The sequence below is a fragment of the Rattus norvegicus genome, chromosome 10 (assembly GCF_021556685.1).
Source record: "Rattus norvegicus strain SHRSP/BbbUtx chromosome 10, alternate assembly SHRSP_T2T, whole genome shotgun sequence".
NCBI lineage: Eukaryota > Metazoa > Chordata > Mammalia > Rodentia > Muridae > Rattus > Rattus norvegicus.
In genome coordinates, this window is record NC_141543.1 from 46,072,804 (window position 1) to 46,080,604 (window position 7,801).

Here is a 7,801-nt window from a genome sequence, read left to right on the forward strand (position 1 = left end):
TATCACACTTCTACCCTCAAGGCTTGGGGTCTATGTAAATTTTTAAGGGCCAGGGGTGAAGGACAACTCCAAGGAAATGGTCTTTTTCATACACAGCAGGATGGATGCATACATGACCTCACAGAGACTGTGACAGCAAGCACAGAACCTGTACAGGTTCAAGACAAACAAAATCCCTACACAGAGAAAGAGAAGTGGCACAAAGTCCCACCCCTAACCAAAAAATATTATTTGCAATTGGTAGATGAGGGGGGAGGGAAAATTAGGATTTTTTCTCTTAATGGAGTAAATTTGTATATCAACCACACTTCAGCACTGGCCCCATGCTAAAGAGTAGTTGGCTAACACAAATCAGACTTCGTGTGTGTGTGTGTGTGTGTGTTTATTTACTTTATTTACTTGTTTGTTTATTTTTGTTTTTTTTTAAGAAAAAGACCTCGAAGTGATATTGGGGAATATCTGGGAGGGGTTATAGAAAAGGAAAGAATGTAATCAAACTCTCAAAAATTAAAAGGAGAGGGATGGAGGGAAGAAGGGAGAGAGGGAAGGAGGGAGAGAGAGGGAGGGAAGGAAGGAAGGAGAGAAAGAAATGAGAGGAGGAGGGGAATGTGTTGCATGCTCAGGATAGTAGAGAACTGGTCTTTTGTTAATTAATCATGAAATGATTTCCTACTATTTCTGCTATGTTTTGCTTATTAGAAACAAGTTGGTATATAAGCCATACTCAGTGGAAGGACACTATGTGGGTGCCCAGTTGCTAACAAGAGGGATCACTGCGCTGTGTTAAATATTTCTACTCTTAAGGCAGGCATATAATTTAGAGACAAAACTCAAAATGGTTCCTCATTTGAAAACACAGCTCAGGCAGTGTTCACCAGCTCACCAGACTTCTGCTTTGCAGTCAAGTAACCAGCACCTTGTAGCTGGAGGTCAAGAGACATGCCCCTCACCCTCGGCTCTTCATCAACCAGTGACTTAGGGGCACTGTGGGAGCCCTGAGTCTTGATCTTTATGTCAACAACACTACAGGTCAGGTAGGTTATTTATAACAAATTTATTATATTATATTATTTATTTAAGGTTCCCTCTAGTTTCTAGTGTTTTCAGTAAACAATCAAATTCTACTCTAACAGGTCCAATTCTCTTCACTCAAGTTCTGTGGGGTTGGATAACTTCATTTTGGGGAAGGGACAATGCCTCAGGAATCATTGATCACACAGTGCTGGGTGGCATCTCAGGCCTCTACCCATCAGATGCCAGAAATCACAGAAACATGTTTTGGGATATGGGGATATCCCATGAACTTGTGTTTGGTCCACGGCACTTGAAAAGCAGTACGTTTCAAGTTTTGGGGAGCATGGATCTAAAGATATTCATATTTAATTAAACACACAAAAATGATTGCTTTTTATGTAATATATTGATTTTTCTATCATTAATTTCATAACTTAATATACAAACGCTCATAACTTACATGTGTGCATGTTCTGACTTTTTCAACTTTCCACGGTGAAAACTTGGTCCAACTCCTTAGAAATGAAACTTTGATTCTAATGTCACTTTGGGGTAGTGATATTTGCTAACTTTCTTCTTCAACAGTGAATTGTGGCTCCTGTCAGTGATGTGACCACACAACACAATACCCATGAGCTAGAGTGCTCTGTGTTTTGAGATTGTCTTCCTAGTCAGGGTTCTCTAGACTAGTGGAGCCCAGGGAATGAGTATACACTTTGAAAGAGATGTAGTAAACAAGCTTCACAACAGCAAGAACTGAGAACCAGAGAGCAGCTTTGTCTACGAGGCTGGACACCTCAGTGTCCCTAATCTGGTGCTGAAGGCCAGAAAATTCCTGGAGAGCTTCTGGTGGTCTTCAGTTCAGGTTAGAAGACAAAGAAACCAGGCGGTAGTAGCAGCAGCAACAGCCATAGAGTAGATGCACCAAAGAGTAAAGGTAGGCAGGCAATTTTTTTTCACAAGGCAGGTAGGTCAAGAGGACACTGAGATGGGTTAGTTTGATTAATTAAATTGACAATCAAGATTAACCACTGCAAGTATGATGCATGGCAGGTTAGATGCATAAGGTATTTTCAATTTCTGATGGGTTTATTGGGATTTAACTCATTATAAGCTAAAGAATTAGAATTAAGTTTGATTCTGAAAAGGGCTTAGACTAGAACTCATACCAAGAACTCCATAAGCCTCCAAAACTTATGCTACTGATTCTCCAGCCTTCAGAGTCAGATTAGAATTTGTATTTAACTCTCTTGGTTTTCAATTTATAGATTCCACATCTTGAGCCTTTCGGTCTCCATAGTCATATGAGTCACTCCCTAAATTTCTGTCTATGGGTCTGCTATCTATGTCTGTCTGTCTATTGCTCTATCTATCTATCTATCTATCTATCTATCTATCTATCTATCTATCTATCATTTACCTTTTAGTCATTCATCTATCATCTGTGTCTCATCTATTAATCATGTTACAACCATCTATATGTCTAATCTATCATTCCTATCATTGATCTGTCATCTACCTAATCAATCAATCAATCAATCAATCATCTATCATCAATCCATTTATCCATCATCTATTTATCTTTAATCTCTATCTGTTTGTCTATCATCTATCTGTTCACCCATCCATCCTTCTGTGGGTCATCTATTCATTCACTTATCCATCATTTTTACTGTGCTTCTCCAGGGATTTCTCTCTCTCTCTCTCTCTCTCTCTCTCTCTCTCTCTCTCTCTCTCTCTTATCTTTATTAACTTGAGTATTTCTTATTTACATTTTGATTGTTATTCCCCTTCTCGGTTTCTGGGCCAACATCCCCCTAACCCCCCCCTCCCCTTCTAGATGGGCTTCCCCTCCTCATCCTCCCCCCTTCTCCAGGGATCTTTACCTGGTAGAAATCCTGGGATTTATAATAAGAGGAAAGATGGAAATAGGAAACTTCTAGAAGAATTAAAGATGGTAGAGAGGAGAATTTTAGAGAAGCTATGAGTTTTTCAGGGTCATATTCCAGGACCTGGCACTTTGAATCATGGCAATGTTCTCTGTCATGGGTCGCAGGTATGCCCTCCTCAACTCTTGGACTAGCCCTAGACAATCTGTGGCCCTTGCGCCAAACTTTACCCTGTGCCTTGGTGCATTTGCATTAGTGAGGCATCTCCCTGGTCTTCCACCTGCTGAGCCTAGTTAGAGCAAAGAATCCTGCTGAGGTGCTTAAAGATTCCCTTCTGCACTTGACACCATTCAAACTCCTTTCCTCCAGCCTCTGTCTAATCGGGTGTCTCTGCTCTGAAACACCACTATTCTTAGCAATTTTCCATCCCTTCCCTCATCCTGAAGCTGCCTATAAATCTCATCTATCTGGGACATACTTGGGCTTGAGCTCATTCTCTCCTTATCACAACCACAGCTCATTGCATTTTCTCTTTTATACAATTGTGTGCTTATTGCTCCAGTAGGTAAAAATTGCATGGGCTACACTGAAAATAAATTTTGAGACTTTCCTTCAATTGAGTGTCTTTGAATTTCAGTGTGAACCATCTAATTATTACCCAGGCTTGCTTTAAGGCTGTATCTTTTTGCTATCAAAAATTAGAATGTGTACAGGGAATACTAACAGATTTTGAAGCTACTCAAATTAGAAAGGAAACTTACTAATGAGATTCTCATTAATGAAAAGAATTATGCTAATTTGAATGGGTTCTATCCCCTAATCACCAGGCTGTAGGTAGTCTTCCTTTACTCAAAGGTAATGAGCTTTGGGAGGAGCCAGCCCCAGTATCCACCTGCCAATCATCCTCATATTCAGTATCAGTCAACTTCCTTCTTTGCACTTTAGGTGGGCAGGATAGATTTGTAGCTAGAATCTGGAAGTCTCAACTCCCAATCTGTTAGGTCCCACTCTGTTAGCTAAAGGCTAGGCAGGCCACAGCCACTTGCAGCAGCTCTTTCTTATAGCTGCTGAGTGGAATCCAAGTCTATAAATCTCATTCCCTCAGTCCTCAGGTACCCAGAATCTAGGAAAGTGACAAAGGTCACTTACATCACCCCAAAAAGTTTTACATACCTAGGCCACCAGGCTCTAGGGCAAGAGTTGATATGTGATTATAATGGATTCTCCTCAGCTAGATGTGTTCCTCCTCATTACCCCCACATCCTTCTCTGCACCCCTCTTTCCTCAGAACTACAGCACTGTCTCTGCCACCTAGGAATCAAGCACTGTTGCAGACCCATGCTGTGGACTAATCAATAGTGTGGGGTGAGTCCCACAAGAAAGGACCTCCATTCTACCTCTTGGGCCTGTACTTTCACTGGGATCCCAGGAATGTAGTCTGTCTGTCTATGGTGTTAGGGACTGAACTCTCCTCAAGGATGTTACTGTCTGTCCATGGTATCAGTAACTCTTCTAATAAACTTGTCACCCAAATGGACATCCTGCCTCAGCTTCCCCCACACTCCCTTGAGCCTCAGAACTGAAACCTTTCACAATCTTTCCTTGTGCTCATCCCTTGTCCCAGTCCTGGCTGTTGACCCTGAGGAAAATCAGGAAACCTCTCTGCTTCCAGTGTGTTTTTTCCTAAGGGAGGCGTTTAAACCTGAATCCATCTCTTAGTGTTGTTGGGAAGGTAATCAGCTAATATGTCAAAAAGTTTTAGCATGGTCATTGGAAGAAGTCCAAATCAGCATTTCTGATGTATGAATATGTTAACGAGTTGTCTAAACAATCAATGAGTTCCACGTTTAGTGAGAGATACTGCCTCAAAAAGTAACACAGGGGGATTGATGAATTTGCTGACCATCAACTTGTGATGTGTGCATGTGCATTCTGCATGTGAGTGTTCTCTCTCTCTCTCTCTCTCTCTCTCTCTCTCTCTCTCTCTCTCTCTCTCTCTCTCCTCCTTCATCTCTGATCTTGATGTCCAGGCAGGAATGATCACATGATCTTTGTCCTTAGCCCCACCATCTGACTCTGAGAGACAAATCAGTTTCCCAGCTGGCAGGGGCTGAAGGCCTTCAAACACAATTAATATGCTTAGCCATTCTGAACAGTCTAGGCGCCTCATTTTGTTGACTGCCCTGTCATAATATTGATTAATCTTTCATGTACCAGAGAAGCAATCTGTAACACATGTCTGCGCCTTCATTATTCACGAGTCCTAGCAGTGGGCGATGGAATCTTACAGAGTTTGTTTATCTGAATTGTGAATGAATAATGATTTTTTAAAAAGCCTGACAAACTTCCTAGGATGTTGATGTGAACAAGGTTTCTAGAAAGACATTCCACACCCAGCTGAACCTTCTGCCAGGTCCAGTAACTGATTAGAACTTCAAAGATTGTGGGGAGGTTGGAATGTTGCAGGTCCAGAACCCAATTCAGATTTAGCCAAACCTTTCTCATGTCTACATTTGATTTAACATACTTGGTATGGTCAGGTGAAATCTTTTGGAAATGTGTTATGAAGGGACTCTGGCAAACCTTGCCTTTCTCTCCCACTACACCTACCTTGCTAAAAAAGATTAGATTACATTCCTAAAGCTAGCCATCAAGGTCTGTTCTGTTATGTGGCTACTTTGTCCTCCTCAGGCTGACTACAAAGGTCCAGCTATCAATATATTGAAGTCCAGCAATCAAAGCCCATCTTTGGCTCACCCAATTAACATGCCCAATTAAAATTAAACACTTAACCCTAACACAGGGTTTCTCTTTTTTCTTGTATAAACTGCCATTTCCCTGTGGGTCATGTCTGTCTGTCTGTCTGTCTGTCTGTCTGTCTGTCTGTCTCCCTCTCTATCCAGAGGCAGTTCTTTATCTCCAGGGCACAAATACCCCTCATCCCTCTCTTGTTTCCTTCCCCTTCTTCCTCTGTCTTCTACCTTCTGTCTTTGTCTCTTATTTCCTGCCCTCTGTCCCTCTAACACAAATATTCTCCTTTGTGCTGAGTTCTTGATCTTGGGGGTTCTGAGCTGATACATTTCTAACAAATCAACTTAGTGGACCCTTGTTTCCCACCAACCAGAAAGCTAAGGTTGCCATGCGATGGACCCAAGGAGCCAGCAAAGTGCCACGAAGACCTATCTTCCTGAGTAATACGTTCCTGCTTATTTATATAGTTTTGGATTTAGTTTTCTTTCTATAGATGCTATTATAGTGTTTCTGAATACTGCCCTGAGGTAGCCATCCTAGCAGAGGTGAGGCTACTCAAAGAGACACCCCTACTCTCCCTTTGAGCTATCAGACTTTTGAAACAGTAGGCTCCAAGAAACGGGGACTTCTCCAGGATCTCACCCTAGAAGAAGGAAGATGGTGCAGCAGCTCTTCTTCTAAGAAAAGATTTCACCCGGTTCTGACAACTTCTGTTAGAGCGTTTGGGGAGTTTGGAGAACTTGGAGCCCAGATGACGATGGACTCGCACTTTGACTGGACTGTTTAGTTACGCATGCCTCCTGTCCTCTATACATAAACCTCTGGCATAATCCCCAAAGACGGAGTTGGGACCCATGGATGACTGCATTCCATGCCGTCGTGTGGGTGCTCTCCTTAGTCTGCTTGTCAATGTCACCTGCTTCTTTACCCGGCATACAGGTGTCAGCACAAATCACAGCTCTCAACTCGGAGGTGAGGAGAGCAGGTTTACTGTGGAGTCAAATGTGAGTGACGCTGGCCCAGGACGCAGACAGAGCTCAGAGGTCAGGGAACTATGGCTTCTAGCTCTGACACAGTGAATAAAAGCCCCAAGCCTGATTCATCTCTTCCTTCTGGCTGTCAATGCAGAAAGCACAACTGTCACCTGAAAAGGGATAAGAGCTTATTCTAGGGTGGCCTCGGCCCAGGAACAGAGATTCAGGTCAACCCAATTTTCATGTTTAAATGTGGTGACAGTTTGATGAAGTTTTATAGTCAGAACAAGGGGAGTCATAAATCAAGGTACTTTCTTGTAAGACATTGGTGGAGACATGAAGTCAGTGGTTAAAGCAAAGCGAGGCGCATTTCAGTGTTTCTAATGGCATTGTCACCCTTTGGCTGGAAGCTAATACACATATCCTGTATGTGCTATGGGGTATGTCTAATGGACACAAAGCTGTTGGGTTGCTGTTCAAAATTCAGGCTCTTGAGAGAATTAAGCAGTACTCTGAGAGTTGGGGAAAAGCTAGTGCTATCCAAAATCCAGCCTTCAAAGGGTGATGACACACATGCCAAGCTTGATGGGGCCACAACTCCTGATAGGTTGGTTCTAGAAGGTTTCAGGTTTGGGATTGAAGGTGAGGATTCTTTTGAGTAAAAGCCTTAGTAAAAGAGTTGTTAACACTATGGGTATACGACAGACAGACAACAGCATAGTATGGGGGAATGAGGAGAGGTAAGGCTCCCCTGAGGTAGAATGGAAGTCCCCTCCTTAGGTTTCAGAAGAAGGAGGAAGGCTTCACAGAGAATGTCTTACTCAAGGCCATTGGTTCCTCATTCCTCAGCATCAGAAGGAAGGGAATAAATCCCCAGGAAGGAATCTGTGACTCTGAAGATACAAGAGAGGGAGGAGGAGGAGGAGGAGGAGGAAGAGGAGGAAGAGGAGGAAGAGGAGGAGGAGGAGGAAGAGGAGGAGGAAGAGGAAGAAGGAGTAGGAAAAGTAAGATGAAGAAGAGGAGGAAGAGGAGTGGGGAGTGAGGAGGAGGTGGGGAGTAAGCAGTGAGGTGGAGGAGTGAGGAGGATGTGGAGGAGTGAGGAGGAGGTGAGGAGTGTGGAGGAGGAGAAGGAGTAAGGAGGAGGTGGGGAGTGAGGAGGAGGTCGGGAGTGAG